Source organism: Mycteria americana, chromosome 7 (assembly GCF_035582795.1).
Source record: "Mycteria americana isolate JAX WOST 10 ecotype Jacksonville Zoo and Gardens chromosome 7, USCA_MyAme_1.0, whole genome shotgun sequence".
In the NCBI taxonomy this organism is placed as follows: Eukaryota; Metazoa; Chordata; class Aves; order Ciconiiformes; family Ciconiidae; genus Mycteria; species Mycteria americana.
Window position 1 is genome coordinate 13447461 of NC_134371.1, and position 23171 is coordinate 13470631.

The window sequence follows — 23171 nt, forward strand, 5'->3', positions numbered from 1 at the left end:
TAGCCTCTGCCTCTAAAAACCTTCCTAGCAAACAGCAGCAATTGGATGGGAAAGGCAGTGGCATTGCCTCCATATCGCAGATAGAGAACTGACCCCAAGAAGATTAAATGCAGTTTGTTTAGGGCATGGATCTCCATTGCTGAAAGCCTTCAAGGACAGGTGGGGCAAACATCTGTAAAGAACAGTTAAGATCTAGTCAGGCCTTCTCAAGGCAATGGCAAGACCCAGGGGTCTTTTCTAGCCCTGCTTCTTCCAGTTCTTAGCTCGAGTGACCTGTCCAGGACCACAAACATGGCCTCATGTTTTCCACGTCCCAGTGTTCTACCTAGTTGCAGTTCAGCCTGCAAAGATCTTCAAGCAAAGGAGCTACCTTTCTTTTCTTGCCCTCCTCAAACCACTGCTGTTAGGGACTGGGCATGAATATGAACAAGCAGCTGAAAGCTTAGTGAGGGCTCTTGGAAAACCCAGGAGCGTGGGAGGTACCACAACAGTGTTCCCCTCCATGAAGTCCTACTGCTTGCTTGTAGCCCCGCATAGTTATTTGTCAATTCAAACCGCTGAAGATAATTATTTTGGAAAGGCTGTGGTTTATTTGAGATAGGGCTGTAATTTAGGTGTGCAGTTCCATCAGATCAATGTACTATTGTGTTTGCTCTGTCCTTCTTAGTGCAGTGATGTCAAAGTGCTGCATGGTGTCCAGAGATAAAAAAAAAATTGGAACTCGCTGAAGTAAATACAGGGTTAATATTTTTAGCAAACCCTTTTGATTATTTTGCCCTGCTGATCCTATGCAAGCAGAGCTGCTGGTAAAGCATAGGCCTTGCAGCCAAGCTGTGATACCTGCCAGTAACAGAGCTGAATCTGTCCTGGAAGGGGTGTGTTTGGATTTAGCAGGTATGATTTCCCCTTAGTAGCCTTGCAGAGAACAGAAAGTCTTGTCTTGCTCACTCTCTGATTCCAGATGCCCTCTTACTTTGGTCCAGATAGCAATTTGCAAGCCTGAAAGCCAGGGAGGCGAGCGGGCTTTTGCGGCGTGCCACTTCAGCCGTCTCCTTGGTGAAGCCACACTCCAAGGAATTTGCTCTGGCAAAAGCTCAGTCTGCGAGTCGATCCTCCCTCTAGCGTCCTGCCTCTGTTTCTTCACTCCAGGACATCAGTTTGCCTGTGTGCAATGTTTGTTTGCAGTAGAGGAAACTGTTTAACTTGCCATCACGCACGCACACAAACCCCAGTGGGCTTGGTAGATTTCTGGTTAGAAAAAAACAATGTCATGCCAGTTTAGGGAAAGCACAACCAGCATGAATGATGACAGGAGAAAAAGTTTATTGATTCTAAGTGTATGGTGAGAGTTTGGTGCTCATGGAGAGTCAAAGCAAATTGCAAGTATGTTGTTTTATCTCGGCTGCATTGATTATAAAGCTGCGGGCCAAGTACAATATTGACAGTAGAGGTAAATCACCCTGGGCAGAAGGAAGACTAGGTTATACCTCAACTCTGGTGCCGTAGCATTTGCTGGGGACAAGAGATTATTGTGCACTGGTAGGTAGCAGCTTTCACAGGAGCAGAGAGCACATTGGTTAATGTGGCCAGTAAGACCTGTGGTCCCTGTGTCTGCACCCAGCCCTGTGAGGACCATCTGTACGAGTCAAGGCAGCGATGGCACCCTGCGCATTGGCGAGCGTGGAGCTGGTGGGGCATCTGAATGGTTTAAAATGGGCAATGAGGTCTGCACAGCATTGCCCCTGCTTTTCCCTGGCTGCGGTTCTGTGACAAATGTGATGCAGAAGCACCATGTGGGTCTTTCACAGCAACCTGATGCTGTAAACCTCCGAGCAGATTCAGCCCCCAGCTCTCTGAGGCAGTGCAGTAAGTGCAGGGAATCAGAAACTGGTGGCAACCTTTATCCTACATACCCGTGTTTCCAAAGCCTTTTGCTATTGTCAGAAATGGAGCTTCATGGGGAAAGAAAACCAAGCTGAGAACATTTGTAACATCTTTGGTTTCAGGTATAAAGCAGGGATTTGATAGGCTGCTTCAGGCACCATAGGAATGTGCTCCTGCAGGCACTGGGGACTGGAAAAGATCTTTGTATTGTTTTGATTTTTATTGTCTTGCTGAAGTTAATCTGCTAACATGTGATAGTTTAATGCTGCAGCTCATTGTATTTACATCCTTGCTGTTTGACTCTTTAACACGAAGTGGCCTTCTGTTGTTTTCAGATTCTCATGTTACCTAATGCTCTTTATGTAGGTATTTTTTCAAACTACTCTGAAAATCTAAACAATTAATGGTTATGGTGTCCAAAACCTAAAAGTTGCTATTGACCAAACCTGGATACTTTCTCTTGATTGTGAAGGGAAATATAGCAAGAGGGGGGGCGGGGGGGAACCAAACAGTGTTGAAATGTAAATTGACTTTCAGATGTTATCAGGGATTGAGATTTTAGGTATGAATATTCCATTAGTTCCGAACAATGTAGTTTTTTATTTAAGGACGTGTTTGAACCAATACACCATCTTGGCGTTCCACCAACAGAGGTATCTATGTAAGTGCAATCTGTGTTAAAGCCAGACAACACTTTTAAAAATTTATTTAATATTTCCTACAGCAAGCCATCTGTGGCTGGTCATATTTTAGGAAGCAAATGAACATCATAGCAATGTTCTCCACTCTATTTGAGTTACTTTTAGACTTTTTAATTTAAATGTGCTGCCAAATATTTATGTTCTGTTGTGAAAAGAAAAATATTTGTTTGACATCCTAGTCTCCCTGGCAATTTGCAGTCGGTTGCTCCTCTTAGGAGCTGTGCTCTTCTCGTGGGTAGTGTAGGGCAAAAGAAGGGTACGGGCATCCCTGAAGCTGCCTTCTGGGCTCGCTCCTCAGCAGCGAGTAGGGGCAGCTGTAGCACACGATGGGGCTTTGCAGGGAGTGAGAGAGGTTGAGCCCTGGGTCCTTGCATGGAGGATGCAATGTGGGACAGTGGCAGGTTAGGGGCCAGGTTGTGCCCGCTGCTGGCATTGGTGGGTTGGAGGGCGGTGTAATAGCCACCGTGGCACGGGTGACCGCTGCAGCACTCTTACCAATATGCAAAAGGCTCGAGAGTTCCTGGAAAAGCCAAACCACTTTGCAAGATGTCTTCCAGTGTATCTGCCACAGACACTGCAGCCATCACCAAGGCAACCAAGTTGCCAGAATTTAGTGGCAGCAAGGCAGAAAGAAAAATTAGTGATGGCCTAAATCACGGCTGGCAAATGCTACTGAGCCTAAACTGCTGTAATGGGGCTGAGCTCTGCTCTAAGTAATATATACGCTGCTTTTAGTAATAAAGTTCACAAAAGTCTTGTATCTTCTCCTGTCCCACAGATTTGTCTTGCTTAAACGTAATCACTCTAAGGTAGTGAAATGCATTTGTTCAAGGGCTCAGAAATTGGTGTGGTCCTCTTGTTACACAAAAGTACTAATAAACAACTAAAATATCTGAAACCATCCTGAAATAGTTAATTCCATTTTGGAAAGGCTGAAATGTTCTGTAGAGTCCCTGGTGGTGTAGCACCAATTTCTTGCTTAGTGCTCATTTGGAATGGTCCATATAACTTGCCTGTACTTACCACCTTGGGACTATTGCAACCAGCAGAAGTCCAGGTGAATCACCAGCACATAACCTGTCTACATGTGTCTGTCACCTGTAGTATCAATGCCATACATAGAACGTACATATTCTTACTTAAATGCTGGAAAGAGGCCCTTGAAACATAGAGAAGAAAGAGAAAGCAGTCCTGATTTGCTCTATTACCTCTGACAGGTTTACTTTCACTGTGGCATGGCAATAAGATTAAAGTTTTATGGCAATATCACCTCCATCCAGACAAAAAAAAAAACCCATAAAACCTCTCCTCTCTGCTACTTAGATTTCAAACTCTTTTATAGAGCTTCTGCATCTGTTAATAAAATCCTTAATTCATTTTGAACATTTTATTGTCACTTCGGATAAAAGTTTAATCAGATAGAATTATTGCCTTTCTAATATTCCCTTAACCTTTGCATTTTAGACTTAGACCATATCAGTTAAATTTTAAAATCACTTTTTTTATAGACTTGAATGCCCCCATCTCTGTTTTAGAGGGTACTTCTGCACAGAAATGCCGTAGTCTATCTTGAGGTCATGTGAAAACTTAAAAGGCTCTAATGTGAGCACTGCTCACTTTCCACTGAAGTGTCTTGCATGCCCTATTAATTACTTTAATGGTGACATGCTGGTTTAAGGGAGTTCTTTATTAATACCACTAAATCTTTTTTTATTGTTGTTTAAACACTTTTTCTTTCCTTTATGTAGATGTATTTAATCCTTTCTGTCTTTAAAATAAATGAGTGCATAACTCCACATGAGGCGTTTGACACTTCCATTTTGCATTCTCAGGAGGGAGTAGGGGAGCATTTTGCTCCCTTCCCTGCAACGTCTGCATCCCAACAGAGAGGTGCACATCTGTACTTGTGCCTGTAATCATGTGTTAGAGTGTTGTGGTGGAAACAATTTAAAATCTGGTATCTGTCTTTCCAGAAATAATATGCAGTGAACTTGCTTTTACTCTTCCAGGATGTTGAGATTTGAGAGGTCAGTTTGGCTTTCTTGTTGAAAAGTGCAATATTCCCAGTTCACAAGAGGACTTGCTTATGTTTGAGCCCTTTCCTAGCAAGGAGGACACATTGGTTTGCTCTTCTCAGTCTGAACTCTTTAAGTAATAGTATTCTAGCAGTTCTTTTTAACTTTAAAGAGGGATAGCATTCACTATACCAGTTTGTTTATAGAGTAGCCCTTTTACTGAACTAGCTAGCTGGTAAAGCATTTATACCCATGCCTGCAGGTGGATTTAAGTATCATATATCTGCTTTTTAAGGTGATATCTTTTGCAAAATATGTATTTTGATCCATATTAGTTGCAGAATTTCTTGGTCTGGGGAGGGGAAACAAGGTATGAGAGAGAAATTATCTTTGACACCTGGAGAAATATTTTCAAAACCACATAAATGACTGAGGAACTTGCTGCTTTTTTTATCTGCTAACCCACTTGTGACAATGAGACTTAAATTCTTACTACTAAGTAATCTTATTCTTTAGTCACTTTTGAAAGTGTTGCCTCCAAAGTGTTGCCTCTCCAATAGCCGTTGATGGTGGTTTTGCCATGGGACTCTCCCACGTTTGAGATCTATAAATAACCTTTGCTAATCTTAAAGAAAATCCCAATGGATTATTGAAAAACTAACTTTGAAGAGGTTTTACTGACAGCAACTAGTCTTTTCTTTGGTGAGGGGACAATGGTTTTGGGCTGGGGGTTGTCTTTTGTTTTCTATGGGCAAAGTATGAAAACTTGCATTACGCTGTGGGGTTTGTTCTTGACCTCTCCTCTCCCAGATGACTTCTGGCTCCTAAAAGCTTCTGTGCCCAACTGGGTAGTGAAGTTCCTGGGCACCCTTCCATGGCCAATGTATACCTGTACATACAGACTTGCACAGGAAGAATCTGGAAGTCTGAATTCAGTCTGAAATTACTTGGCATTTGTGTGGGAAAGGTATTCCTTCCTCTTGTGGACTCTCCCTCGGGCTTGTCCAAATCACTCTGCGGTTATCAGTAGCACACTTTGCTGTTGAGTGGGCAAAGCCTTTTGCTCACAGTTGCTATTTTAATTTTGGGAGCAGGCAGTATACTCGTGCACTTATACGGTACTAAGTGGTACCTTTTGCATTTTCAATCTTTGCTAAATGGTACCGTTTGTTTTAGAATAAGTAGCTAATTAAATGGCAAGGCTAAGTGCTGTTTGGTGGGCCACGGGTATAGGGTCACTCTAGATTAGACAAGGGACCTGATCATGTAAATCCAATTAGTCTAAGGTATGGGCCTGATCCCGATTGGAATGTTTCATTTAATGTCACTGGGAGCGGAATCAGACTTCTGGTACCCAAGACAATGTGGTTAATGAAAGCGTAAGAGGCGTAGACCCCATCTCATAAAGTGACCCTCTTGATTGTGTGAGGAATCTAGACTGGCTACATTAACAGAGTTTTCAATTTCTAGTTTTTAAAGTCGAAGATAAGTAAGGAGGATTCACATGAATTTTAGTGGAGATTCTCTAAAATTAACTGAAAAGCTAAACAGATGCTTCCCCCCCTTAGCTTGTGTTTACTTCCCTTTTCCCTTGTGAATACCTTTTTTATTTTTTAAATAAACAATCATATTTTAAAGCAGTGTAAATAAATTGCAAAGTGTGCTCCAATGGGGTGGATAAATATATTCCATCTGCTGGGGAGTGATTATTAAATAATTCACCAGTGGCAAACCCAGGAGTGGTTATCCATTTTCCCCTCATTCATGGGTAATTTTTTCTACATCCCGTAGGAGCTCATTATGTTTTCTTTGTACATAATGTTTAATAATTTTTAAAATTGGGCACTAACCCCTCCATCTACAGATTCTTCAATCTTTCCAAAATATTTGTGCATGTGTATGCATGTATGTGTTGGCAGAGGAAGATGTTTGTTTCCTTTCCTCCTTTTTTTTGTGTTGAGAGAAGGTGGGCGTTGATGTATAAAGTGAGATGGGGAGTTGGGAAGCAAATTTCCTCATGTGCAAGGGAGTTTGCTCCTGCACAGATGGTGGATGGGTCACATCCCTGCTCTTACCCTTGTATGGGAATCAACGTGACTTCAGGGCTGTGGCAGCAGTCAAGGTTTAACTCATACTTCAACATTTATAAACAAAGGAATAAGAAGCAAGGAGAGGGAGTAGGATGTGTGTTTGAAGGGCTCTGCCCTTTTTTTTTTTAACTCAATGTTAGGAAGAGTTTGGTTATCTTCTAAGGGACCAAGAGTGAGCCCAATGAGCCTGGCTTTTGGATAAGCCGCAATTACCTGATAAAAGCTAGAGCCATATCCCATCAGTGGAAAACTTGCCACAGATATGTGGATTGGTGGGGTCTGAGTCCAACCTTAAGGGAAGAGCTCAGCTCCTCCTGGTATCTAGCAGACCCAAAGGCCTCCTGTGTGGGCTCTGAGCAGGCAAGGAGGGCGGCTGGGAGGGGGAGGACTGGATGGAGCTGGCATGTAGGGGAGGCTGTACAGTCAGCAGCTGGCACCTCCAGTGCTGGATCCCATTTCAGCAAGGTTCATGTTCCTGTAACGGCGTCTGCATCACTTGCTGGGCAAGAGGTGAGGGACCACCATCCTGTCCGGCAGCTGCCTGATGCCAGTTCCCAAGGTCCTGTGGTCAGAGCTGGGCTCTACCCCTGGCTGGAGGCAGATGTTTGCAGTTAGAGAACAATCACTATCTTGGTGCTAAAATGAGTAATTAGCCACAGGAAATTTTTTCCTCAGCTGATGAAGACAGGAAGGTAAAAGTGTCCCTTAATGCTTTCACTGCTTTTCTAGGGAGTTGAGTGAATATGGCTGCCCTCACAGGGGGGAACAGCAGTCCTATTCCCAAGCAGGTAATGCTCTCTGCTGTTCTCTTGCACATGTCCAAAGGTCCATGCTGTCAGGGAGGAATAAAACCCTCTCACTGAGAGGCAGAGACCTGTTTTCTTTCTTTCTCCCTCTTCACATTCACTGTAGGTGTGTGCAGGCTCCAGGTTTCAGAGGCAGCTGTGCTCTGTGCTAAGCAGCAGCAAACAGCTTTTCCCTGGGACAAAGAGCAGACCCCAACAATTTGGTTTTGGCTATAATTTTCAAATGATTCTTGACCTGCAAACTTCTCCTTTTGTTACTCTGCTAATCCCTTCTCCTAACTGGGGAACAGGTGTGGGGGTTTTTTCAGGGGGGAAGTAGTCTGGATGTGAATTAGCAGAACCTTGAATATTTTGCTTGTTTGTGAAGAAAGGCTTCTTTCCTTTGCAAGACACTTCCCAAATTCACATTCTGCATAGCTCCATCATAGTCAAAGCTGTGGTCAGAATAACATTTCCCATGACTGGTTTCTGTGCAAAACATGAGTTTTGCTGCTTTTGGTCTAGGATTGAAGTGCTGGAACAACTGAGGCTGGTGCTGACTCTGGGCTCCCTTCCCCATCTCATTTCCTGCTCCGAATGGTTGGTTATTTTCACTCCTGGCAATGATGCTCCAGGATGGAAGAGCACAGGGAAGCTAATATCCAGGTGAAAGAACTGTAGTGAGTGATCAGATTTAATATGAAGTCCTAGAGCAAATGAACAGTGTGTTCAGCACTGTATCCACTACAGACATACAAAAGAGGAGGTTACACCTTGCAGAGCAAGGGCCAGAAGGATAAGCTGAGGTGTGCTGGCCAGCACACCAGCTGCAAGAAAGGTTGTGTGAACTTAGGGTTTGCTGGGCTGCTCTAACTTACAGCTCAAGAAACTGGAAAAAAAACAGCTGAGGACTGGAAGGGTGTTTGAAGGATATGGCTGGAGCTGGGGAGTACAAAATTACTGCCATGCTGGCTCTTCTGTGCCCAAGGCTCATCCTTACATTAGCAGTTCTTCAGCTGTACAGCAAGGGAGACACCTGCGTTCTCCTTGCAGATCTGGACTGCTGGCACTTCTGTTGGGGATGCCATTTAATTCTGTGTTCATTGATGTCCTTGATACTAACCAGGACCGAGCATTGTCGCTTGAAAGCAGCAGGGACAGCAAGCTCAGTTCTCTAGAAACCTGAGCTCAGGATGTAGATGTAGATAGAGATATTTCCATGACGTCCTTTTTTTCCTTCTTACCCACATGTGCATCCTCTCCCCCTGGACCTTGCTGTCTTCAGGTCTCTGGCTCCTTCTTTTTGTGTGAATTTTCTGTCTGTTATGGTGATCCAATTGCTGCTCTTGCCCTCTCTGTCAAGCACGTTCAGAGGGAGAGAAGTGGTTGGGTCAAACAACAGGTTAAGTCCAAGGGCAGAGCTGGGAAGATAGCTAGGCTTCCCTGCACCCTGTACCACTCATACCTACCATAACCAAAGCACCACTTCATGCTGCTTTTCTGTAGTGGCAATGCTGGCAGCACCTCTGCCTAAATGCACAGCGAAGGCCCTGCACAGAAGAATCCCACCACAGGACACACGCTCTCAGTACCGACACAAAGCCTGTCCGTAACGGCTGGGCCGTAATGCGGTGTAGCATGTATTACAATGTGCCATTAAGAAAACTGTAGTTGCCAAATGTTTCTGTTTTTACATAAAGCTATTCCACCGAGGTTGTTATCTGATTTTTTTCCTCTGGTATGGAGGAGAGCGGTTGAATCAGACAAGAGACCTTGTGGGTGGAATACATTATGTCCAAAAATCAATCATAAGGTAAGGTAGGAATAGAATTGAGTTTATTTACAGTCCGTTGACTTTTATAGTTAGCACCATTTATTAGAGAAGATGAAGAAGAAGAAGAAAATTAAGCAGAGGGCAGGGAAATGTTTCTTTGTGATATTTTTGTGCCTGGCAATGAAAAGAGATGTGTGTACGAGCTGACAATTTATCTTCTGCCCTGAAGAGGAATGACTTGTTCTCAAATGGGCATGAAATGAAATAGTGCAGAACACGATAGGAACTTTTCTGAGTAAATGGGTCAATTTCCTGTCATTCTCTCGATAATTGTATGTAGAGCACACTACGCTCCAAACACTGGCAAATGTGATTTTTTTTTTTTTCCCTCCTGTTATTTTACTCCTCTTGTAAATGGGTGGAAAACATATTCCAGTGCTGGCACTATTATAATCAGCTTTTGCCGGTGGCTAATAGCAGTCCATTTTTGGTGAATGCTTATTACCTCCAAGCAGTCCAAGACACTACATAATAACCCAGCACTGTGTAGATTGGTACCGCTAGGAACAAGACATAGTTATAGGGACTCTATTGCAAATGCCCCATCACAGCAGGAGATTCACTTGTCCCTTTATCTTCTCTTTCCTAACTGCAAAATAAGCCCTGATGCTGCAACTGGAGAAGGAGCTTTGTTTGCCTTCTGAAACTTTCTGGTATGGTTAGGGGCTTTCTGCCTCGCTGTCCCTTAGCAGGTTGATGCATTTTCCTCTGCTTACAGCAGACCTAGCTGTTACTGAGGGGGCATAGATTCAAGTCAGACTTACTGAGGACTGAGTTGGTAATTTTACTTTGGGTGTTGCTAATTAAAAATAACAGAAGTGCTGTAGCAGGTGTTCAGTGGGTGAGGATTAGGGCCTCTGTGGCAGACTGGGTAATTCTCACTGGTACTGGTTAGTACAGTGACAGAGCTTCATGAATGCCTTTGACCCTCAATCTGAGGAAGCCCTTAGGAAAAGAGGGAGAATGTTATAGGGTCAGCTCCAAGGAGCTGGATTCTGGCTGTGGGAATATCTGGATAAATCCCAAACACTTGATTTCAATAACTCTTTTCCCTCTTAACTCTAAGCTAAACAAGACCTAGACTTGTCCAGTCCATCTCACCATTCATACCACTATACATCTACTTGGAGGTTATAGGAAGGATAAAAATACAATCCAAGTCTGATGAGGACTACAGATACCTGAGCTGTGATCCGTCACCTGATGGGGCAACACAACCCTGTGGGAGCTAAAACCCATCACTGCCTCTCCAGTGACTTAGGGACATGTATTCAGAGTTGCACAAGAAATGGATTTCAGCTGAAGATGGCTGGGAATTGCTGTTTTCACCCCTCTTGTCCCCAAAAAGAAAAATCTTAATCACATGTTTTGAAGGATGGAATCTAAAAGCTTTGAAAGAAAACCCCCAAGAACAGATTTTTCTTTTATTCTCTCCGCTAGTGAAAAGCTGCTTCTCAAAAGTGTGTTGGGATGAGACATTTCCCATGGAAATTTCCATTTGGGAGGGGAAGTCAGGGGCATTTCTGAAGCTATAAACAAGATATTTTTTTACCAGCTGTAGCTACAGCCCTTCTGAGAATATCCCCCAGGGTCAGTGTCACCTTTGTTCTGTGTATGCAGGACAGGTTTCACTCCAATACAGGTTGGATTGGGTCACAGCTTAAAAAAGGCTATTGAAAGTTTATAAACCCCAAATTTCTTTTTTTGGTTGTTTTGTTGTGGTTTTTTTTTTCCACACTAGGACAGGAAAATGGCAGCTTCTAGTAGATGTCTGTAAGATCAGACAGGTCTATTCATCTTTTATGTATACTCTTGATGCAAATGAATTGGAAATAAGGATACTCACAGGACAGATCTTCAATAACTTCTGCATCTGCTATGAGGATAGGGGAGGAATTCCTGTAGCAAACCCACTCTGTGAATCAGCAGCTGCTAAAGCATGCTTATGACTGCTCAATGGAGCTGGCCCTGCTTGGTGTATGTGTGAGGCTCCAGACTCCGCACAAGTCATGAGGAACTGGAAGTAAATGATTTCTGACCTCCGTCAGCAGGGAGCATGGAGAAATGTGCGCTGTTTATTCCACCTGTCTTTGGAAATGTGCAGCCCTGAAGGACTGATTCAGAAGCCAGTTATGCTCAGTATGTCTGGAGTAACTCAGCTGCAGGGGATAGGATTGGCCCACTGTAAAAGCCACTAGGGGAATCGGGTCAGAATTCGGCTGTGCTGCTGCTTCAACCAGAGAATAAGATCTAGTGACTCTTACTTGGAGCAAAATACGAAAAGATCAAGGGTAGAATTAGTCATTTTCCCCATGTTACATAAAAATATTTTAGCAAACATTCTTCTCCCTGAACGTTTAAATGCATTGCTTGAATAATCACTGAAGACAATGTGGTAATAATATGTTCCTTATGTGTTGGAGGCGAAGCATTTATTCTGTTTTTACTTTTGCAAAATGTATTAAACAACTTAGTTTCTGTTGATGTTTACACACAGGGAGTTGGGGGGGTTGTTTTGTTTTTTACTGCTATTTCTTTAAGGGAGCACATTTTTTTGTCTGATTTGGAGACAACTGGATTTCTATTAAATGGGTCTGATGCCTGTGGGTGGGATTCATCCCAGATAACTTCACCTAGCTACAAGCTGCGTGCCTGGTCTGACATGCATGTCTCTTGGGAGTGATGGTGGAGACTTGCTGATACTTCTCAGGGAAGATTATTTTAGCCAGCCCTACCTACAACCCTCTTCAAATCACCCCGGTGTCGGTGTCGCCTTTACTTGGTGTATTTAAGGCAAGCCTCATCTGAGTACCTAGAAAGTAGGTTTTCCTCCACCTATAGTTCCCGAGTGGCCTGGTTGTTTAGTCATGCTCTAATTCACCCTCATTCAGGGCTGACTCCACCAGAAAAGGCAGTTCTGACCATTTTCTTTGACAGAGCCAGGAAAAGAAACTGGAGGTGTGGTACGCCCAGACTGTGTTATGAAATGCGTGTGGTTAGGAAACGGGCCCTGGAGATGAGTGACCCAGGCTCTGAAACCACCTCAACTGGAGGGCAAAACCACCCCAAAACTGCCATCTCTTTCAGATGTAGAGGAGACACGAGCAGAGAGGCTGCTCAAGGGAGAGGTCTTGTTGCAGCTCCAGCTGAGGCCAGCATGCAGAAAATACCCTGGGATGTGCAGGGTCAGAGAGGGGCAGGGAAGGATGGGAGTGCTCGTTGGGAAGATGTGGGTCAGGACTGTGCCTGGCCTCCCACCATGGGGTCCCAGCCTGCTCCAGCTCCCCACTTGGAAAAGCACAGGGCTAATACTGCTGACTGCTAAAAGGGGCTGGAAAAGGGTCTTGCCCCCTGAGAGGTGTGCGGTGGGCACTGCGATGGGCATGGCGATGCTGGAGGGGTGCGGCTGTATGGGCTACAAAGCTACCTGTGGGGAAAAGGTAGGTTGAGGAGGAGTGGCGTGATTTCTTTGGCTGGCCGGCTGAGGGGGTTCTTATTGTCAGAAATGGATTTTACTGGGCTTGAAACTTGGATTAAAAAAATTTCTACATTAGCTCCAGACAGAGATGTACCCTGGAATCTTGGAAATTGTTTCACTGCTGGCTTTGGGGGGAAATTTTGGCTTTCTAAGTTACAACATGACTGATATGTTCTATTTGTTTTTTGAGAATCTTTTTTTTCGTACTCCCATGACTCAAATCCATTTGAATTTTTCCCTTTGAACCATGTGTTTGTAAGCAGTGGCTAGCCTAGAATTGTATTTGATATTCTGGCACTGGGCAGTGGAGGATGGAGGAGTGTTTTTCCACTGCTACCACAGCGGTCTTCAGCTCAGTGTTGCAAAGCACAACTTTTAGCATAATCCACCACACTCAGTTAGACACTTCCCAGGAGAAGCAGGCATGGGGATTTTGATTCACCAAGGCCAGCTTTGAATAGAAGCACTACAATAGAGAGGCACAAGCCTTGCCTCTTATTTTAGCATCTCCTTCTGGCCTGAAAAGTACCACCTCCTCCCCGCCTAAGTTTTGCTGCTCTTCTGTGCTTAAGCAGGGTCTGTCCTTTAATGGCATGAATCAGGGTAGGGGGTTGTTCTTCACCCACCCTCAGGCCCTTCATACAGTCCCACTGTTCAGAGCACTGACCTGAGATGTAGGATATCTAGGGCCAATTTCAAAGTGAGAGTTGGAAGGCAGCCCCCATCTTCTGCACCATGCAGTGCAAGGGAGATGGTTGGTGTAGGCATCTCTTGCTTTCTCCTGGGCAAGCGTTTCTGCTTTGCACAGGTAAATATTTGCTGGGCCAGAGACAGGCGGAAGAATTGATGCTATCACTGTAAGGTCAGGCTGTTTGGAGAGAGAGGACGCCAGCCCTCCAGGCATGCTCTAAGAACACACTGCAGATCCAGCTCTGCAAACAAGATGTACAAGGGCATGTCCCATTTGTGACTTGCCACCAGCCCCAAGTCTCCAGCCAGCATTGAACAATCAGCACATAAATGGTTGTGTGAATGCCTGGTGATGAAAAATGGAGGCACCTCAGGGACTTTATTGAAAGCCTGCATGTTTTCCCTTCCTGCCATTTGCACCAGCTCCCCAAGGGCTCAGAGAGCTGAGTCTGCAAGCTCGTTTGCTCCCTTACGTGCTGTTTAGGCAATTGGGCAGGCCTACCGAGGCTCTCTGGGGCGTCCTCCCCACGTGAGGAACAGCACCACCCCCCGGGTGCTGCCATGGCACTGGTGCTTGGTGGAAACACAGCCAACACATCTGATGCCTGGGAAGGGATTGGAGTCCACCTTGCTTTCTGGGAGCTGGGTTGCCTGCAGGGCTAAAAGGGGTAAAAACTTATTTTTTTGTTGCTGCTGTCAGCTGACCTGGCTCTGATGCACTCATGTAAGCGGGCAGCACTTTCACATCCGTGCTGTTTGCTTCAACATGTCAAACAGCTGATATTTTTGCAAGGTTTCCCTAGCTTCTCCCTCCCTCCCCTTCTCTTCTGTGTCTATAAAATAATACTGCTATAATCCAGTTTGACTCAGCAGGATCCCTTTCACGCTGGCTAATCCCCATATATAGGCATCAGTTCAGGGAGGTGCACCAGAACGCTGCAATATTTTCCCTAACATTTTGTTTAACCAGGATGACATTATTCAGACAAATTAATTCCTCCAAGATGTAAACTTGTTCTGACTGAGTGCTGCAGCAGCCTCCCTGAGAGCAACAAACCATGATCTGGCATCTTAACAGCTCTCCACACGGTCAGGGGGAGTCTTACAAAGATCTTCAGCTGTGCATATCTGCAAGGTGCAGCTGCCCCTTTCTGTAGATAGATTTCTTTTCCAGCAGGTTTTGGTGAAAAATATCTTTTTAAAGTGAATGGGATCTAAAGCACAAGCCATTTTGGAAAATATCCTGGCATATGAAAACAGAGGGTAGAGACTACCCTACCCTGTGAAATCCTTGCCAAAGATTTGAAAAATGGGGGTCTACTTATGTCACTCTTCTTCCATCATGCTTTGAGTTCACCTTGCATGTCTGAGCTAGCATGTTCCTACATGGGATTTACAAAGCTCAGATGCGTGTGCAGCTATGTCAGCTGTATGTGCCAAATGGCAGTGCCTGTAGGAATGGGAGATGAAAATGTAATCAGCCCTTCAAGTCTGCCAAATGAAGGAACTCCTGGTGCCCTTCATGGGGAGGAGGTCCCAGCATGGGACCCTATGATGCTGCTTTTACCCTATATAGGGTATATACAGGGAGGTGAGCTACCTTATGCCCCTCTGTGACACCATCTATTTGGGGTGGTATGGCCAGGCTACTAGAGCTGCATTCAACCGTGAGGTTTCTGTCCACATTCCCCCAAGATGTTTTCCTGGTGCTTGGGTTACCTCTTGTACTCTCTAATGTCTGGGCTTTGGGAGCCAGGTGGGAAATGGCTTTTTCCTCCTCCTGCCTAGAGCATCATTATGTCTGTTCAGGTGCCTACCAGTCCTTCCCCTTGGTGCTTCCCTTAGCTCATAGATCCATAATCCAGCAGGTCTGTGTGCTGGCCTCAAGCATGCCAAAGCTGCTGAGAGTGCCCTAAAACAGGAGGAAGGAAATGAGAAATCTGGTTAACTTAAAGTAGCTGGGGCTAAACTATTTGAACATAGTCCCGGGTCCATATCTCCCAGCCTTCCATATCTCCTACTCTGAATTCTTCTGCTGCCTTATGTCTATCTTTTGCTCAGCTTGAGGTGCTTCCCTGTGCCTCAGTTTTACCTCCCTGAGAAATGGGTTGATGTTAATCATTTGTTCATTGAGACTTGCATGGAGTGACTTCAAAGGGCTTAGCTGACTGGATGGCCATGGTGCTGGGAACTTCTTCTAGCTGGATTTCTCTTCTACACCTTATCATCTCCTAGGCTAGCCAGAGAAGCTTGGGGAAGACATGTTCTCTTCTCTGCAGCAGTGTATTATTGACAGGGGGCATTGCTAGAGGCTCCTGGTACTCCACTTTAAGTACCTTAATGTAATATCACCATTCATTCAAACTGAGTTAAGGTTACAGCAAATAAGTGTAACATCCAAAAGACATTGAATAATTAAAAAGATTTATGAAGTTAGCTTACAGAAATGGAGTTACGGATGCATAAAATTACGTTATACTTAGATTAGTTTCAGAGGTTCCCCTTGCTCTGTAGTGGCTGTGGCATATGCCTCCCATTTTTTTTCCACAGGGATCTTTTGCATCTTTCTCCTGGTTCTGTTTGTGAAAGGTCTGGCATTGGGAATGCACTTTCTTTTATACTGCAGTTTTGTCTTTTGGGGGATGGTCAGTCTCCAAGCTCTCCATGCTTCTAGCCCTAGGATCATCTCTGCCTGGTGATTTTGAGTCCTTGTTGCAGAAGTAGGCTTGACCAGTAGTTTTGAAAATGTTGTCACTCGGACATGCCTAAATGCAACTATCACCTACACTATAGTAACCAGAGTCAGCTTGTTGCTTTCCAGGGGCTTCTCAGAGTGATTAGCAATTTACAAATTTTTTTTTTGCCTGTAGTAAGATAAAATACTTTTTCCTCCTGTTGAAGCAATTCTTAAATCTTCCTGCAAAACCTTTTGTACGCTGAAGTTTTTATTTCATACAGACATATGGAGTAACTACCACATGTTATACAAACTCTGAAATGATATTAAATCACACAGCTTCTTAATGGTTTCTGGTTAAGACTCCCTATTATGGTAACCAGGCAGCCTGGGATAAACCATTTGTCCCAAACTGTGTCTTTGGGGCCAGTGTGACTATCCCTGCAAGAGAAACCATGTGAAAGGGCATGGCTGAAATAGATTTCTAGTGTGGTACTGCAGAGCTGTTATGTCTGATAGTACTTGATGCTTATCTGTAATCTGTTATTAGCAACAAAGAAAAAAAATAACTGATAAAATTAGTGGAATAGTAAGATGTCAGAGCATTGGAATGGAGGGGCATGGACTGATGAACATCCTGGACTCATTTGAGCAAAACTGGTTTAATACACCCAACTGTGAGGCCATCTATCTGTCCAGGAACAAAACCATCATCTTCTGGCACACCAGCTCTATCTACAGCTGGAGGCTCATCCTGCAAAGTGCCTTCCTTAGGAAGGAGAGCCTTCTGTACAGCCAGCTAGGGAGGACTTCTAGTGTTGTGGCAAAAAGGGCTGATACCAGGCCTTGCAAAAAGACTAAGTCGAAGACTTGTTTTATATCAAGTTCAGTGTTGGTGAGAGTGGAATCCCCTATCTAAGTGTCTGTCCATCCCTTAGAAGGACACTGAAAGACTGAAGAAGGTGGAGAAAAGAGCCAAAGGTGGGAGGAAAAAAAAATACTTTGAGTTCAGACAGTTTAGCTTTGCAGAGGTGGTATGATGTAATGTATAAGGCAAAGTACTGGCTAATACAGAAACTTTTATAGTGGTGAAAGGCAGAACAATGGTGGAAGCAGTAGCCAAACACACTCACAGTAGAAGTGAGACAAATACTTTAACAGTAGGACTGGTTACTACTGGAACAAAAGACTGGTAAGCGACTGGTAAGCGGTAAGTCTTCATCTCTTGATGTCTTCAGACTAGGCCTGGACACTGTCATGGAAGTAAGTCCTGATTTAGTCAAATCTGTAAAGCACTAAATATCATAAGTGGATCAGTTGCCAGGGATTCTGCACAGAAACAATGGTGTGATAGCACCAAAGACCTCAAACTGTGGATTTGGGGTAGAAGGGGTGGTGCCTTGTTTTGTTTTCTTTTTGTCACATTCCCAAAAGAGAGCAGAGGGCCCAGGCATGGTGAGAAGACAGGAAGCATGCACATCGTATGCTGGTAAGGTCCCTGCATCCCGTACATGGCACTAGCTAACACGTTCTTCCTGTTAGACCACTGCCATGGCAAGTCGAGACGTCAGTAACTCCAGCTGATACCACTGAAGAATGATGGTTTACAGCCACTGGAGATTTGTCTGCCTTTGTTCAAGGAGCAAAAGAAAAGCACTTTGAGGTGGTGCTTGGGGTGGTCAGCCATTTAGGTCAGAAGAGGTAAAGCTGGTGTTTTCAAAAAATGGCCTTCTTTCTAGCCATCTTGTGGTTTGTCTTTTCTGTGAGAGGCTATGGGCTGCTTTGTTTTTGTTTTTCTAAGATGCTGAACATACCCCAACTCAAGCTGCAGGCAGAGAATGTCTTTAAGAAAAGGTGGTTTGAATTAACCATCCTAAAATATAGAACACCGCATCCCTGAGGACACTTTGCAGTGTGTGACTGAGTGATTGGTAGTTAAAAGGAGGGTTGTACTCAAAGTGAATTAATTCACACATCACGCCCTGAAAAGATCAGCTCTTACACCTAGCTGTAGTCCTAGGAATGCCAGGCAAACAGGCGAGTTTGAAGTGCATGGAAGCAGGAGAATTAAATTGGAAAGACAGGTCTTTGGTATCCAGGCAGTATTTTCTTACCAGCAGATCTCAAAGCACTTTCCAAACCCTGGTAAGAACAAGGATACATGGGGTCAGATGAACCTGGTGCCTGGTTTTCAGTCACACATTCCAGATCTCAGCTCAAATATTTTTGTGTTGGGTTTTTTTCAGAAAAGTACAGAAAGACCCTGGAGCCAGAAATACTGTATAAAACACACAGGGTAATTAGCAACCTCCTGGAAACATGTGCAACTTTAATAAAATTTAAACTCCAGTTCCTTCCCACAGGTGGAGTCCAGCAGTGCTGTAGGCAATATGCACAATTAAGCTATTTTTATGCCTCTTCATCTAAAAATGTGAGTGTTAAAACATATGTAGGTAAAGCAAATGGAAAGCTTAAACTTGCCTGCGTGCCATGCTCATTTGAACTTGCTGCATTAGTTCTGCAAAAAGTCTGGATCACTGCTGAACAGTGTACTCAAGTGATGATTTTGCAAAGAGAAATATCTTCACCTACAAACCTGGCTTCTTAAAAAGCCCTATGACTTTGCAGCTCCAGAAGATACTGACTTTCCCTGCCAACCACAAAGGGGAATAAATGACTCTGGGAGGGCTCAAGTAATTATACAAAGTGCCTGGATCAACTTTTCCATGGGGATCCTGTAGCTACTGGTCTGATGGCTTAATAATGTGCTTCTGAAATGGCTGCTTTCCATTGCTGTTTCTCTCTGGGGCCAGATTTCCAGCAAGACTCCTTAGCTGCCCTTGCAGAACTGGCAGGAGGATGCTCGCTGGACTCACGCTGCATGTGAAGGAGCCAACATTAACTTTTCCATAGGAAAACTTACAGGTAGGGCAAAGTTGGCCGATGCTGCCCCAGCAGCAAACCCAGAAAAAGAGGATGACTCAAAGTCCTACATCACTTCCTTGCTCCCCACCCTTCACTGCCACTCCCTGTCCCTCTGTCCTTCTCCCTTGTCTCTTTAGAAGCTGGTGTGGCAATGTGTGTGGGGAGGGACCACTTTGCACAGTAGCGTAGTATGGTGCCAGCAACAAAATGTTTCTTTCATTAGGAGACCAGCAGCACTTGTCCATATTGCCTGAATTAGCTGGATCAATGGGGTACATGAGCCATATGTTATTACCATGTCTTGTCCCTTTGCACCTGGATCTGGTCCATAGTTAGAGCCTGATGAAGAATAGTGCTTCCTTCTGTTGTTCCTAGTAGGTCCATTAAATAGGCAGCTATGGAAAGATGTGGGCCACACCAGTTTTACTTCGCATGAGCTGCTTGGCAAAAGGTGAGGGTCACGTTACTTTGGGTGTTCAGATGTTCTTGCTGGGGAAATGGCAATTTCTGGTCTTCAGAAAGGAAAGTTGGATGTAACTTGTATTAGGATGGAGATGAGCAATTCAGCAGTTACGTTAATGAGAAACAACCATTGGTGCAGGTGATCTCAGACCTCTTAAAATACTGTGTGAAGCACCAGAGCACAGTCTTTTCCACTGTTATGGAAAGAAAATCCCCATAACAGAATGGAACAGTTACAGAACAGAATGATCCTGGAATAATATTATTTTTTCCCCTATATTCTATAACCACTGTGATTTCAGCCCGAAAGTCCATACACTGAGAGGACGCCATCAACTGGAGAATGGACATGTTATATTGTATCTATTATACATTCAGTGTGTTTTATGTAAATGCACATTTATGTAACTGTGTCACTAGGAAAACAGTGCGGTTGGACAAGTTGGTTTCTCCTTCCGTTGCTGCTCGGCTTTGCTTGTTGATTCTTGAGTGCTGTCACAAGACTGTGGAGTTTGTGTTACTGCTGTGTGTGCCCAAGTGAATCTCTTCTTCTTTTCAAAAGCTCCATTCACATTTGGGTTTTGCTGGTTTTTCTCAACTGTTGTTTCTTTTTTTAAATGTAATATTTGACTGAAAGCCTTTGGTGTTGCTTTCACAAACTCAGGAGTAATCTGGTTAGTATATATTAGGGACTGACAGTTAGTTGACTAGGACAGTGTTCAGTGGTTGTGCTTTTCAACTTTAACATCCAGGGCAGCCTCTTCAAGTGTTGTAAAAGACCTGGTAAAGAAATGCCAACTGTCAGCTTGATTTTCAGTCTGCTCTGCTCTGACATAAACCTTCCAGACAGCTCAGACCAGTGTCCTTCATATTCCAAATTAATCCAAAATTTCTTGTGGTGATGAAAGGGAAGGAAATTACTTTAGAGTGAAGGTTTCCTGCCCTGAACATCCTTGACTAACCCTGCTGACACCAGAGAATTACCACCTAATCAGACATGCCCATCTGCTCTTAATGGCAACTCTGAGCCCAAGACGTTTTTATGTGCATTCCAATGGTTGTGCCATCCAAGATCTCTGTATTCAAGTCTCCATATTGTCTGTCCAAAATAAGAAAACTTTTTTTTTCACAAGGAGCCTTAATTTTTCTAGACAGAAAATGACAGAAAAAGAACAGTGCCAAGAGGTTAAATCAACTAGGTAGGCAATTGTGTTGCAAGGAATCTTCTGCCCAACAGTCCCATCACAGTGTCTCGAACAGAAGAGTAGCCCAAAGCTTCTGGTTTACTTTTCACACATTGTTCCAGGAAGGATCTGATCTATAGTGCAGGTATCAGTTTGTAAGTTTAGAAGGAAAATTGTGTTACCCTTTTCCTTCCAACTCTGTCATGCTGAGTTCTAGCAGAAGCACCCTCAGAGGTGGGCTGGAGGTGCAGAGAGGCTGATGTAAATCATATTCTCTATCTTTCTGTGGATGAGATCATCTCATAGTAGGGGAATGAAGGTGATGGATGGAACAGTCTCCAGCTAGAAAGCAGATGGATTTTCACTTTTCTCATATCTCACCTGACTTCTTTGGGAAGTTCTCTTATCTATGCCATGCCTTGTCTGGATTCTTCTTACACAGCTGTCTCCACTTTCCTTTTTTGTATTCCTTCCTTCTTTGTCACTCTTATCTCAGCAGGTGGCTCAAACTTGCTTCTCCAGACCAGGAACTGAAGCAAGCATCCAGGTCATCTGAATGAAAAGAATAGGGATGTCATTGCATCTAAAAATAATCCTGCTAGGTGATATATTTGGCCCTGGACTTACTCAGCAGCCTGCACTTATTTCCAATTAGAGTCTGCCTCTAGATAGAAGAATGGGTGTTGCTCCAGGGGATAAGTCCGTTCCAGCCTCTGAAGAAATCCTTGCTCAAAAAAAAAAAAGATTCCTGGTCTTGGTATAGAGGGGAAAGAGTATAGAAACACAGCTCTTTGCCTTACATTGACTCAAATTCTGCTTTCTGTTATTCTTGACAGTGGCCAGTGCTGGTTGCCTGTGATCCCTGCCCGGTGTTCTTCCAAAGTCTTTAAGACATGCATTTCACTCAGGAGGGTTTCTTCGGGAAATAAGAAACCATCTTTTCCTCTCCCTTTGGAAGGACCTGAGAGCACCCACAAAGTTTTCAGCCCTTGTATTCTGGGCACAGATAAGTCTCCTATTGCCCTAAAGGCTCCAACACGTTCTCCACACATCAGGGACTTAAATGCATTTGGCAGCTCTTTAAGAAACACATCAGGGATTGGGGAGAATCATATTCTCACTGTCAGTTTAGGTAGCAGCAGCATCCAAGCGCTGTGAGTTTTGGGGGTTTATTCCAAGCTTTATACTGGATTACATTATCTATTAAAAGCAGCTATTTTTATGCTGAACTGTTGCCATGACCTGTATCTCACAACTTGCACATATACACTGAAAAATTATCTTGCACTCAAAAGGTGTTTCTGTCAAAGCTCCATGAAATTCTGTGCAAAATCTCATTACCTTCTTGCTTGTTTTTTTGGTTCAGTTGGTTTGGGGAGTTGTTTATTACTTGGTAGTTCTAGGTGCCAACTTTGGTGTTTGTAATAGAGACGTGACTTCTGTCAGAGCATCACAGGCCTCCCAATACCTTACTAAACCCACTCCACAGATAATGTGAAGCACAGAGGTGGAAAATAATGAAATGAAAGTCAGTCACTGGTGAACCCAAGGACAGAAGCTAGGGATCCTTAGTTTCCAGTGCTCTGTCCCTGCCACAGAAAACACTGCTTTTTCCTGTGACTTGTATGAGAGACACAAGAAGCTTTGCATTCTCTTTGCTTCAGTAATTTACATGGAAGGGGGAGCTGTTAAACTGATATTCAGCTGAAATATTTAACCTTTGGTACCTATTAGAAGCAACGTAGAGATGCCCTTATCTGTGACTTGAAATAACCAGGAGAAAATGGGTTGTGTGCCTTTCCTTGTGGCTTAGAGAGATGAGGGGGTTTATTCTCAAGGAGTGAAGGGGAAGGATTCTGCCTTTTTTGGTGCAAACTTTAGAAATACCCAGACTCTCAAGTAGTAGCCCTGTCTTTTCCCTTGGTTTCTCCAGGAAATCTCTCTTGGAGAGCAGAGGAGGCATAAAATGCCAGCTTTAAACAGGCTGCAGTTAAAAAGCTGGTGGTGTTCCATCTGTAACCAAAAAAGCTTATCTTCTCATCTTTGCTGGATGCTAGTTTATTGACAGAGTTTCCAACTAAAATTTGATTTCCATGTTAATCAAGAAGATTCCATTCTCGTGATGGTTTTTGTCACAAATTCTTGCACTGCTTAGACAGTCCTTCAGGAAAAGCATGGCAGGCGAGAATTCATTTCTAATGTAAAAATACCGAGAAAGAGGAGGGTGAGGGGAACTATAAATAACCACCGAAATGTCACAGAGTCAGTCATTTTTTCCTCCGCAAGTCAGCTTTAGCAGTTAAGGTCAAGATAACATTTCCATGTCAATGGTCAGTTACATCAAAATTCTAAAACAGGAAGATTGAATGGAATTTTGGATTTTTTTTTCTTGTATTCTGCCCAGATTTGACCGATTTATAGCCTCTTCGGTCTGCCAGCTATGAGT

General features: G+C 43.9%; 1 protein-coding gene across 10 annotated transcripts in view; it reads left to right on the forward strand.

Annotated features, from left to right (window-relative positions):
• LPP (LIM domain containing preferred translocation partner in lipoma) overlaps positions 1-23171 on the forward strand; it is an 826113-nt gene that overhangs the window by 303584 nt on the left and 499358 nt on the right. The gene's annotated exons all lie outside the window — the stretch shown is intronic.